This window comes from Hemiscyllium ocellatum, chromosome 19 (genome assembly GCF_020745735.1).
Source record: "Hemiscyllium ocellatum isolate sHemOce1 chromosome 19, sHemOce1.pat.X.cur, whole genome shotgun sequence".
NCBI classification, from domain to species: Eukaryota; Metazoa; Chordata; class Chondrichthyes; order Orectolobiformes; family Hemiscylliidae; genus Hemiscyllium; species Hemiscyllium ocellatum.
In genome coordinates this window covers 50,548,460-50,561,347 of record NC_083419.1, presented here as the reverse complement: position 1 = coordinate 50,561,347, position 12,888 = coordinate 50,548,460, and the positions used below count along the sequence as shown (strand labels likewise).

General features: G+C 42.0%; 1 protein-coding gene across 3 annotated transcripts in view; it reads left to right on the top strand.

Moving 5' to 3' along the window:
* LOC132824975 (rho GTPase-activating protein 8-like) overlaps positions 1-12,888 on the top strand; it is a 97,048-nt gene that overhangs the window by 13,303 nt on the left and 70,857 nt on the right. Inside the window, exon 1 of one of the 3 annotated variants that reach the window (XM_060839910.1) lies at positions 94-107. The exons of the other annotated variants lie outside the window; for them this stretch is intronic. The gene's annotated coding sequence lies outside the window, so the exon portion shown is untranslated. Of the gene's footprint in view, positions 1-93; positions 108-12,888 lie in introns of those variants that run through there. 3 annotated transcript variants of the gene reach the window in all.

Below are 12,888 nucleotides of genomic sequence, written 5' to 3'. Positions count from 1 at the left end.
TGCCTAGACTAGAAGGCTTGTCTTATGAAGAGAGGTTGACTAAGCTCTGATTTATCTTTCTGTAGGAAAGAAGGAGGAAGAGCGGTGACCTGATCGAGGTGTACAAGGTAATGAGAGGCATGAATAGAGTCGATAGCCAGAGACTTTTCCCCAAGTCTGGATTGACTGACAAGAGGGCTAATTGTTTTAAGGTGTTAGGAAGAAGGTATAGAGGAGACGTCAGAGGTAGGTTCTTTACACAGAGAGTTGTGAATGCATGGAATGTGTTACCAGCAGTAGTGGTGTAAACAGAATCAATAGGGACATTTAAGCGACTGTTGGACATGCACATGGACAGCAACAAATTGAGGGATGCGTAGGTTAGGTGATTTTATTTTAGATTAGGAATAATCCTCGGTACAATATTGTGGGTCGAAGGGCCTGTTCTATGACTTTAGAAGGCAGGCTTGGTGGTAAACCTCACTAAAACTGAATTTGCCAAAGCCCAAGTCATCTTCCTGGGCCATGTTATTGGACATGGATGAATGCCCCCACAGGATGCAAAAATGAAAGTAATTGGGCAATTTCCCACACTGTCAAAAAAAAAGGCAGTACTACTGTTCCTGGAGTTGAATAGATTTTACTGTAAGTTTGTGCCGAACTTTAGCAGAGTGGCTGCTCCACTCACCGAGTTTAAAAAAGGGCATAAAGTTTCAGTGGACAGGCATCTGACAGGCTAAAAACTGTGTCAACCACTGCCCCAGTATTAATCACACCAGATTACACGAAGCCTTCCAAGGTAGCTAGCGATTCCAGTGATGTGGGTGTCGGTGCGGTGCTCCTGCAAGAGGATGACAAAGGGATAGAGAGACCCATCAGATATTTTTCCAGGAAGTTGAACATTCATCAGCAGAAATATTCAATGGTGGAGAAAGAGACGTTAAGCTTGGTTTTGGCATTCCAACATTTCAGTGTTTTATATTACCAGCAATGCATTTGAGACCAACGTATACACTGATCATAACACTGAACAGAGAATTCACCACAAAAGTATACAGGAAAGCCACACATACAGACCAAGTCCTGAACTACGAAAGCAACCACCCCAACACACACAAAAGAAGTTGCATCAAGACACTGTTCAAAAGGACCTCAACACACTGCAGCACACCAGGACTGCAAAAAGAAGAAGAAGAACACCTCTGCAATGTATTCGCCAAAAACCGATACCCCCGCAATTTCATCAACAGATGCCTAAGGGAAAGACAACGGAATGAGGACATGCCACAACCCAAAGGACTAGCCACTTTACCACACATCAAGAACATTTCTGAACTGACAGCCAGACTACTGCGACCACTAGGACTCATAACAGCACACTAACCAACAGCCACTCTCCGACAACAACTCACCAGAACGAAGGACCCGATACCCAACAGGAGTAAAACCAACGTAGTGTACAAAATCCCATGCAAGACTGCACAAAACACTACATAGGACAAACAGGAAGACAGCTAATGATCCGTACCCCTGAACACCAACTAGCCACGAAACGACACGACCAGCTATCCTTAATAGCCACTCATGCAAATGAAAAGCAACATGGGTTTGACTGGGACAACACTACTATTATCGGACAAGCCAAACAGAGAACAGCCAGGGGATTCCTAGAGGCATGGCACTCATTCGCAGATTCTATAAACAAACACATCGACCTGGACCCAATATACTGGCCACTGCAGCGGACAGCTGGAACTGACAACCAGAAGCGGCAGATTCAAACCAGTACAAATGCTGGAGGAAAGATCACAGAAGCGCTTCACAGGAGGCTCCCAAGCACTGAGGATGTCACCTAGACAGAGGACGAAACGTCTGCAACACAAATTCCCAGCTCGGTGAACAGAACCACAACAACGAGCACCCGAGCTACAAATCTTCACACAAACCTTGAACTGATCGTAACCCATTGATATTTGTGGAAAAATCTAAGGACAAAAATGCCAGATTGTTTAGATGGAGTTTGTTGTTGCAGCTCTTCAGTTTGACAATTATGCCTGTGGCAGGTCACGAAAACATGACTTCCGATGCGTTATCAAAACTTGAATGAGATTCAGAGGTGTTTGATCGTGGGTGTACTGTGGCCTCAATTTGCATGTAGTTGTGCATGTTTGCGTGCTTATAGTTAGTAATGAGTGTATGTGTGTTTAGATTTCTAACTGGGTTTTGAATGGTTAAAAATGAAGCCATCTTTTGGTATTGATGGTTCATTTTATTTTAATGGGGGAGGTATTACAAAGCTAGTCCCTTTTTTCCTAAAGGCTGTTCCTTGGCTGAAGGAGACTCTGTCCTTGATTTTTTTTCAGAGGGGCAATAAACCGGGCCGGGCTCCGATCAGTCTGGTTGGTACCGAGATGAAAAAGATTTTGAGGCCTTTTGTTTATATGTAAACAAATGAGACTTCAGGCCAGGATGGTCATGTTTTAGAAGTGACCTGTATAATGAAAAAGGAGTTGTCAGTTCTCCAGCTAGCTGAACTGAGCAGTTTTAGTTCAGTCTTGAACTGGGGAGGAGTTCAACAGGGAGCTGTGTGGAAACACACTTTCTCTCCCTCTCTCTTTCTGCTCTTCGACTTCAATTTGTAAGCATGTGTTCCATTTATACTGGTTTTTAAAGGGAGTTTGTTTACTGTTGTGTATATTCGGAACAGCATAATTAAGTCTAGTTGGATAGGTTGAGTTTTGTAGGGTTCTTTATTCTCTTCTTTGTTTCATTGTGTAATTTTGTGAATATTTGATCTGGCTAATTTTCACTGTACGCTTACCGAAACAAATTGCAAGGTTATGGTCTGAGCTCCTGCTTAAGAACGCTTTGAGTGGTCTGGCCTAGTCCATAACAAGTAAAGGTTGTTTACTATGGCTGCCTTTAATGGCGGCATCTTAAGTACAAGTACTTAGGTACAAATCTTGGATACAAAAGAGGAGTAAAAGGCAAAATGGTAGCATAACTTAGTGTCTCAAAATTAAGTTAGAAATTAGGTGGTTATAACATAATTAATAGAATGACATTACAGTCTGGTAACGAATTTCAAGTAGCAGCAGCTCAACAACTTGTAGAGATTTTTCTCTTCTGTATGAATTATTAAGCCATATTGAGGGCAGCACGGTGGCTCAGTGGTTAGCACTGCCTCTAGGGAACCGGGTTTGATTCCAGCCTTGGGCAACTGTGCAAACTCTATACAGACATTCTCCCTGTGTCTATGCGGGTTTCCTCTTGGAGCTCCAGTTTCGCCCACAGTCCAAAGATGTGCAGGTGAGGTGGGTTGGCCATTGGAAATGCAGGGTTGCAGGGATAGGATAGGAGGTTGGGTTTGGTTGGGATACTCTTCAGAGGGCCAGTGTGGACTCGATGAGCCAAATGGCCTGCTTCCACACTACAGGGATTCTGTGATTCAATGATTCTATATATGGTTATACTGGAATAAAACAAAACTGCAGATACTATAAAGCTGAAACAAACAGAAATTACTGGAGAGACATCTCCGTGAAGAGAAAGCAGAGTAAAAGTTTTGATTTCAGTGACCCTTTTTTGGAATGATCTTTTAAAAGATAGAAGGTTCTAAGTAGTGATTCTACTTGAGAGAGCAGCATTCTTCCACCCCCTCCCTAAGGAATAGACAGAAAGCTCTGGATAATGGATAAACACATTAATGGTTCAAATGAGCTTCTCGGTGTTATTTTTCAGTAAGGGCAGTTATATTAACATTAAGGTGATGAACAATTGAACTGGCTATGTTCTTTTAGCACTAAAATGAAAATTTTTCGGGCATCTTTATGATGCATCTTGGCTTTTGGTAGAAGGGGCAGCAATGATTTTGAGAAAAAAGCTTACCAATCAAACTATGCTATATGTTAAAGGTCTGAAAGATCACTATCAAAACAATGTTACATAGATAATAGGTCTTTCTGGTGTAATGTACAAAACGTATAAGTGAGAAAAGGATCTCCATCCTTCAGGTCATTAATATAGATTGTAACTAGTTCAGGTCGGGTTTGCCATCTTTAAATGACACTTTTCACAAATCCGTACAGTGTGGAAGTAGGCCATTCAGCCATTTGTGTCACAATGACCGTCCGAAGAGCATCCAACCCAAACCCACCCACATACTCTTGTGTTTCCCACGGCCAATCCATCTAACCTGCACATCTTTGGACTGTGGGAGGAAACTCACACGGACACAGGGAGAATGTCTCTGTCTCTGTCTTTGTAGAGTTTGCACCATTGCCCAAGGGTGGAATTGAGCCCGGGTCCCTGGCACTGTGAGGCAGCAGTGCTAACCACTGAGCAACCGTGCCATCATTTATCCTGACTCTCATTTCTGGAGTGTTAATTGATCCCCTGCAAATATACCATGCTGGACACTATACACTCTTGTACAGTAATTTGTTTATGTGGGATCTTCTCAAGTGCATTTTGACTTGTTGTATATTTGTTATATTGCCAGTATTATTCCTTTTTAAAAGTGTTCAATTCTTCCTTTTATCCACATCTTGTTGAATACTCCATTCCAAATAAATTTGCTTGATCTGTTCTCCTGTTACTTTCCAAAATGTTAACTTGAAAGTATATACCTAGTTGTAAGTCCTTAGAATTTTTGAAATAAGAATCTATTGACTAATCGTTGTGTGATTGCTGACTCTAACATTGCCACAGCTTCCAGCTTCTGTATATTATCTTAAACCTCTGCCCTTGCATATTTTGCTTGTTCTTCAGAGAGTAAGCTATTTTGTTTTTTACTCTTCCCGTCTGTTCACTGACATTTCCCTATTTCACATTATGGCCATATTTGTTCTGTGTGGCAATTTATTTCTCATGCACTCATCTTCATTTGCTTCCCAGATATCCTTTACATACTGAACTTTATTTGCTCCTTACTTTGAGCACTGTTGCTACATTTATAAATATCCTCTTAGCGTTTGAATTGTTTTCAGTATTCCTATTTTACCTACTCTCCTGATGATGCCAAACTTTTATTTTTAGCATTTTATTTTACTAATGCTTCTAATCATGTCGGTAGATATAAATGCAAATTTCCAATCTTTTAGTGCTCCTTTATGTTATTGTTCTCTGGTTTATGTCATTGAATCTCTGTCTTAAGCTTCTTTTTCTTACTTTATGTTCTATGAACAATATTCAGTACAATCTGATTACTGCCCTTCTCTCCACGTCTCCCAGTATAGTTGAAATGATTCTTCATTGTTGCCTTAATGTTACATTAGATGTGGGCTGTATCGCCAGTTATTTCTATCTGAAGGTTATTAAGTTAGTATTGGATTTTTATTCAGCTACACATTTGCAGTTTTTTGTGGAAGAAATGGGATGTGAAGTGAAGCTGTGACCAGACAATCTCGTGAAATTAGGACAACAGCTCGAAACATTCGGGCTAGACTGTTTCTGGGTCATAACTTCTGTTTATCCCTGGCCTTTTTTTTTAAATTGATGTGTACTTTTGGTTCTTCCTCACTTGTTTAAACACTAACTTCAGATCCTTTCTGGGAAAAAGGTGAGGCCAGACATACGTATCATAACATAATTATTGGTTTGTACAAAAGCTTTTAGCTCAGTCGTAGCACAATATTTATAAGTACTTTTGAAGTCATGTCTAAACAGCTTGTAGAGCTCAAACTATAGGGGAGCTCATAGTTTTCAACATTGCCAACATGTAGAAAATAATGTTTAAAATATCCAGAGCAATTGCTAGTATTTAAATAAATTGCGCTGCAACAAGTCACAGGCCTTGAGCAATGTATTGAATGTTAACAGCTGAAGAGATTTCCTTGGTCAGTAACCATGCAGGCAAACAAAAAAATGTTCTTGCATGTATGGAGGAAGCTGCATGAGGTCAGAACTTTTATAACTGTCGAAGTTATGAAAGCTTCGTGGAGTCATTCATTACTTGCAGGCTTATTGTGCGCCTTGCTTTCAAATGAAGGATGGATTTACAGAAAGTCACACCATGGTGAATAGCAGAAAGCCTCCTGCAGATCCTCTGGTGTAAAATGTTTTGCCAGATTTCGGCACTCAGCAGGATACAATGATGAGACAACACAGCATCTATTCTAAATACAGAACTTATGATAAAGTTCGGTTCCGTAAAATGCATAACTCATGTAAAGTAGGCGAGAGGAGACCTTGCAAGAAAATAAAGCACTGAGCATGAGTGAAGCTGGGATTTTGTCAGCACTAAGCAAATTGGCGACAAAGGTAGGTTTAATTGAAGAACCATGGACAGCAGATGTTTAGTTAACTTCTTGAGCACTATGTTATGGACTGGATCATTGATTTTTTTTTAGAAAAGAGACCTAGTGACACTGGGGAGACATAGGTACTGATGTTTGCTGTCCATTTAATTCTATATAGATGCTCAATCCTTCCATTGCAGAAATAATAATTCTGCATTTGGTTCAACTCCCTTTGTGAATTGTTCCCTGTGACCACTTTGGTGAAATGTTGTTTGTATTAGTGCTATCACTAGTGGAAGTCTGCCTTTAATGCTCCAGAATAAATAAGGCAGCTGTATCTTGCTTCCACAGAGGAACTGTGGAAATGTTTTTCTATCCTGAGCTAGGAGATTAAATTGGAATTCTTGGTTACATGGACAATTCTTTTTGATCTGTGCCAAGCATCAGGAGAGGTTCAAGGCTTGAAATGACACCTGTCCTTGGAACTTCTGAAGCATTTTGTACATGCAATACTATTCTTGATTTTGTATTTCTGTTGATTCTCTGGAATCTATCACAAGTATAAACTCTGAAATTGTTTAATGGATGGTGACCAAGATACGGAAAAATTTGTGCATGCGTAAGTTTGATACATTAACGTTGTTGGATGTATATTTCCGAATCTTCATTGAGAATCTCACATTTCCATTCCGTGTTAGAAGTACTGAATAGTTATATGGTTTATGCATTCAGGACCTCTATACATCAAATGAGAGGTTCTAAATTGATTGTGTTGTTTTATAGTTGCTGCTGGTAACATTCAACCATTGAAGATACAAAGTACAGCCATCTCCCAAAGAGTTGTTTTCTCATGCCTATACCAGTAATGCCACTTTATGTTAACAGTGAATGTGCTAACTGAAGTGGCCTGTGAGCTGATCTTAAAAGTATAAAAATCTGTCTGCATTTTGGATTTAGTTAAACGTCTTTAGTTATACTTGGTGTATATTGTCAACTTCCCTACCTTCTGCTAAGCTTTCGTTAATTAAGTTTTCCTCCTTGGAAATGGATGTTGTAATCGCTTAAGTCAGCACATAGGATCAAACATGTGAAATGGGATGTGTGGCCAAGATGTGGAGAGATTTAAGGCACACTCACCGTGCACCACAGAGGGTGAATGATGAACACACATGGGTCATTCAACAAAACGAATAGAGAATAAATCTGATATGAAGCTAAAAAATCATAACTGTAATGAGATGGTACTGAGTGCATAGAGCAAAGTGAGTCTGACTTTATACTAATGAACAACCACCATCAGCTACACTGTAGACATGAGTGGGCAGAGACAGCATTCCTGCAACACTCACTATCCCAGCAGTCATCACTGATTTATGATATTCATAAGCATCATCACTACCTATTATGATATATTCTCCCCCAATTGTTTTGTTCTGTTCCTTTTATCAGAAGTATTGTAATGAATAGCATTCATGTTTAAACAATATTTGATTAAACCTTAACACTCCTATCACTCCACAACATGTGTCAGGACTGAGATGGTTTCTGACTCTGTTCTCAGTCTTTTTGGGAATGATGAGACATCGGTGATTCACTTTCTGCCAGTAGGAAGGTACATAATCCGACGTGAGCAGGGTCACCTGGGGCACATCGAACAGGGTGACTGCAGGGAACCGCTTTGGAAGGGTTAATGAGCAATGGACTTGGGCAAACCATCAACACCTGGCCTGCGGAGTGCAAGAAACTGTGAACGCTGTTGATAGCTTGTGTCTTCTAGGTGTTGCCTGTCTCTGTGAGTACCTAAATAGACAAAGTTAAAACTCACACAACACCAGGATACAGTCCAACACGTTTATTTGGCAAATGCAGTAAACCTTTTGGACTATAACCTGGTGTCGTGTGAATTTTAACTTTGTCCACCCCAATCCAACACCGTTTCCTCCAAATCATACATAGACAAAGACACTGCGGAGATATTTTGAGCTCTATAAAACACTTTATTTAGTTAAGTACTTAATAAATAGCAGACACTTAACTACTAATGATATCTCAATCACTGTCTTTCACTGATTTCTGTAACTGACCCCAAACGATATTACCCAGGAGAGTTGGCAGCTGGCCAGGCTGAAACTCTGCTTGATGTCTTCATGCCTGCTGACATGGGGTACCTCTTGCAGCATGAGTTCTGCTGAACAATCGCGTTCTGGCAGCTTTCTACTTGTCCTCAGACCCGCTCACACACCATTGTTGTATAACAGCAGGTACAGTCAAATGCCTCATTCCTTTCATCGAAAGGTTTTATGTTGAAGAGATGCCACAATGAGTCAAGTATGTGCCTTGGTTAGAATTATCCATGCACCAATCCTGACTGTTTCGTCTGAATGTATGCCTTATTTGGTAGAAATAGCAGTTTCTGAATCCTTGTGATCTTAGCTGACCTGAATACCTGAGTCACACTCCCATAACAACCCATTGTAAAGCCTCTTATCACTTGCTGTTAGCTTCAGCCTTATCCAGTGTAGGAGACTGTCATCAGCGTCTGGAGAAAGTGGACCTTCTTTGAAGCTTTTGAGTAGGCTACAGCATTGTATCCTAAGTTTTTAGATTCAAGTTAGAAATACTGAGGCTGTGTCTAGAAGTGTGCTGCTGCTTGAATTTCAAGTAGTTTGAAGAAAAATGGAATGGAGCACCTTGGATGGATGTTCAAAGAACTCCACACATTTGACCCATTGTGGCATCACTTCAGCACAGAAACTCTTGATGACAGGACTGGGCCATCTGACTGTGTACCTGATATAACATGGGGTAAAACCCTCTGCTAATTTAACCCCAACACAGAGAAGCTTACCTTGCACCATAATCTGTTAAATTTCGAGAGACAAAGAACTATCCCAGAGGTCACTGTTTGAAGTAAAAATTAACAGTTTTATCCTTTAAGTCCAAAAGAGAACATTTAAACAACTGTTTACAACTCATTTTTCTTAAACCTAACATTTACCTCCCACTCTATAATACTGGTCTGACTAAAAACTCTGATTAAGATTTACAAAAAAAATTCAAATTTCAAAACCAGCTAACTGTCAAATCTTCTCTTTGTATCTTCCTCTGCAGATTTTTCTCTGTCACCTTTTCTTCAGTATTCTCCTTCACAGGTCTTTCATATGAACAGTAACCCTTCAGACAGCTATTCAGCTAGCAGTCTATACTTGTTGGTGCTTGGCAGTTCTCCCCCTAACTGCTCAAAATATCCAGTTTTATACCACAAAATATTGACTCATTTCATTGGTTTGATGTCATCCCAAACAGTAAAATTCGATTGGATTTTAGTATCCAGGGCATAATTTATACAGATTGGCTGAACTTGAATTTGTTTTTATACCATGGCAACACAACTCCAGCTGTTTGTTTTGACCAAGTGATACATTTTTACCTTGTTCAGCACCCTCTGTGCTTTCAGTCAGTCCTTGCTAACTTCTCTCTTTTAAAGATACAGTACGCCGCTACACCTTCATAACGCAACAATGGTGTGTGAGTGGGTCTGAGGCAGGGGCAAAGCTTTACCAATGAGTCAGTAAAAAGAGACCAGGGAGACTATGAATACAGATTGTCAGTTTCTGTGCTGTGTTGAAAGATCACAGCTAGACCCAAGATCATTACCTTCGAAAGAATCATCCCCACTAGTAGTATCTTCCTTCTCATGTGCGGGTCAAATATGGTATGCTGAGGTTAGTCACCTACGTGTTCACACACACAATGAATGGAAGATCCAGAAAATTTGCCTGGGGTCCTAAAGTTGGAATGTGGTCAGTGAAGGGTAGATTTTAATTGTCTGTCTGTTAAGGCTGAGTAAAGAAGGTTAAGGACGAGATGGGCTTCTCCATTCACTAGAGAAGATGGTTAATTGGAAATGATACACAGAACATCCATGAATTTACATCCATTACAGTGAACTACCCATTAATTTTGATTTGAAGTACCTCCTAAATTTTTCAGTCACAGGTTAGAGGGTTGAAGAAGGTGCACTTTGGGCCAAAGGGCACGAGGGAAATGCAAACACACTGGCCCTGTATCTAAACAAAACATATGGTCAGGCCATTATGATAAACAATAGATGCACAGGAGTAATCTCCAAGTTCCGTGGCTTTTCCTAGGAAAATAATTCATCTCTGTCTTCATTAGTATCTGCTTTTTGGGATGGGAATATACTGTTGAGATTTGGGGGTTTTATTGCTATTGTTCTATTCCTGCTGGCTGTTCTGAGCTGCATTTTTATTGAGTGTCACTCTGCACTCAGGACTGAGGTGTTTTCCCACCAGTGGGGATCTTTTCTGTTACACTGTGAGCAAGGAACAATAATGGTGACTATGTCGTACTCCCATTGTTTTTGATGGGTGAGTGGCCAGGCTAAGTTACAATTATGCTGGGCAGCCTCAGCTGTGGGCTCCCAGGGAAAATCCTGCCCAGCTATTTGAACAACTTGGACCATGTCAGCTGTAAGAGATCAGCTCCATTTTACCAGAGCGGTGAGGAGAGAAAAAGTGGTGAAGCGAGGGCTGCTGGGAAGGGTGAGTTTTCCTGCATTAAAAGGGACTTCCCTCAGGAGTCGGGCCTCCATTTGCCGAGAGGTGCTAGGGAGGAGTGAAGGACTTCTGGGAAGTCATATATTTATGTGGTTGCATTACCCGAAACACAACTCTGGTAGTGTCTCCCACCCATCCTCCTCCTCCTCTAACCAAAAAAAAGGTTCTGTGCGCCAGATTGGTAACGAGTTTATTTTTTATTCTTTATTTTTTTTCAACAGTCGCTTTGGGAATTTAGAATAGTGGGAATGGAGGTTAGGCAGTTGAATATTCCTTCTGCAGAATGTGGGAGGTAAGGGTCACCACTAGTGTCCCTGTTGACTATATCTGCGGAAGGTGCACCCAACTCCAGCTCCTCAAACCACGTCAGGGAGCAGGAGCTGGATGAACTTCGGATCATTTGGGCGGAAGATGGATTTATTGAGAGGAGTTACAGGGAGGTAGTCACTCCTAAGGTACAAGAAAAAGGCAAATGGGTTACAGTCAGGGGATGGAAAGGGAACCGGCAGGGATTCCCTGTGGCCGTTCCCCTCAACAATAAGTATACCATTGGGGGGATGACTTACCAGGAGAAAGCAGTGGGGCACAGGGGTCTGGCACAGAGTCTGTCCCTGCTGCTCAGAAAGGAAGGGGGAAGAGGAACAGAACAGTAGTCATTGGGGACTCCATAGTTAGGGGGACAGATAGGAGGTTCTGTGGGGACGAGAGAGACTCACGATTGGTGTGTTGCCTCTCAGGTGCCAGGGTTCGTGATGTTTCTGATCGTGTTTTGGGATCCTTAAGGGGGAGGGGGAGCAGCCCCAAGCCGAGGTCCACATAGGCACCAATGACATAGGTACGAAGAGAGATGGGGATTGAAGGCAGAAATTCAGGGAGCTAGGATGGAAGCTTAGAGCTAGGACAAACAGAGTTGTTGTCTCTGGTTTGTTGCCTGTGCCACGTGCTAGTGAGGCAAGGAATAGGGAGAGAGAGAGGCGTTGAACACGTGGCTACAGGGATGGTTCAGGAGGGAGGGTTTTGGATTCTTGGATAATTGGGGCTCTTTCTGGGATAGGTGAAACCTGTACAAGCAGGATGGTCTTCATCTGAACCAGAGGGGTACCAATATCCTGGGGGGGGAAATTCGCTAAGGCTATTGGGGTGGGGGAATAGGAACCAGCGGGGGATAGGAACCAAAATTGTAGTTCAAGTATAGAAAAGGTTGAGAGTAGGGAGGTCCATAACCAAGTTTCAGGGACGCAAGATGGCACTGGGAAGCAAGAAGTTGGTTTGAAGTGTGTCTACTTCAACGTCAAGGGCATCAGGAATAAGATGGGCAAACTTGCAGCATGGGTTGGTACCTGGGACTTCGATGTTGTGGCCATTTTGGAGACATGGATAGAGCTGGTACAGGAATGGTTGTTGCAGGTTACAGGATTTAGATGTTTCAGTAAGAACAGAGAAGATGGTAAAAGAGCAGGGGTGTGGCATTGTTGGTCAAGGACAGTATTACAGTTGCAGAATGGATGTTTGGGGACTCGTCAACTGAAGTAGCATGGACTGAGGTTAGAAACAGCAAAGGAGAGGTCACCCTGTTGGGAGTTTTCTATAAGCCTCCGAATAGTTCCAGAGATGTAGAGGAAAAGATAGCAAAGATGGGCGGCACGGTGGCACAGTGATTAGCACTCCTGCCTCACAGCGCCTGAGACCCGGGTTCAATTCCCGACTCAGGCAACTGTGCAAACTCCACACAGTCATTCTCCCCGTGTCAGCGTGGGTTTCCTCCGGGTGCTCCGGTTTCCTCCCACAGTCCAAAGATGTGCGGGTCAGGTGAATTGGCCATGCTAAATTGCCCGTAGTGTTAGGTAAGGGGTAAATGTAGGGGTATGGGTGGGTTTCGCTTCGGCGGGTCGGTGTGGATTTGTTGGGCCGAAGGGCCTGTTTCCACACTGTAAGTCTAATCTAAAGTCTAATCTAATCTAAAGATGATTCTCGATAGGAGTGAGAGACAGGGTAGTTGTCATGGGGGACTTAAACTTCCAAATATTGACTGGGAACCTATAGTTCAAGTACTATAGATGGGTCACTTTTTGTCTAGTGTGTGCAGGAGG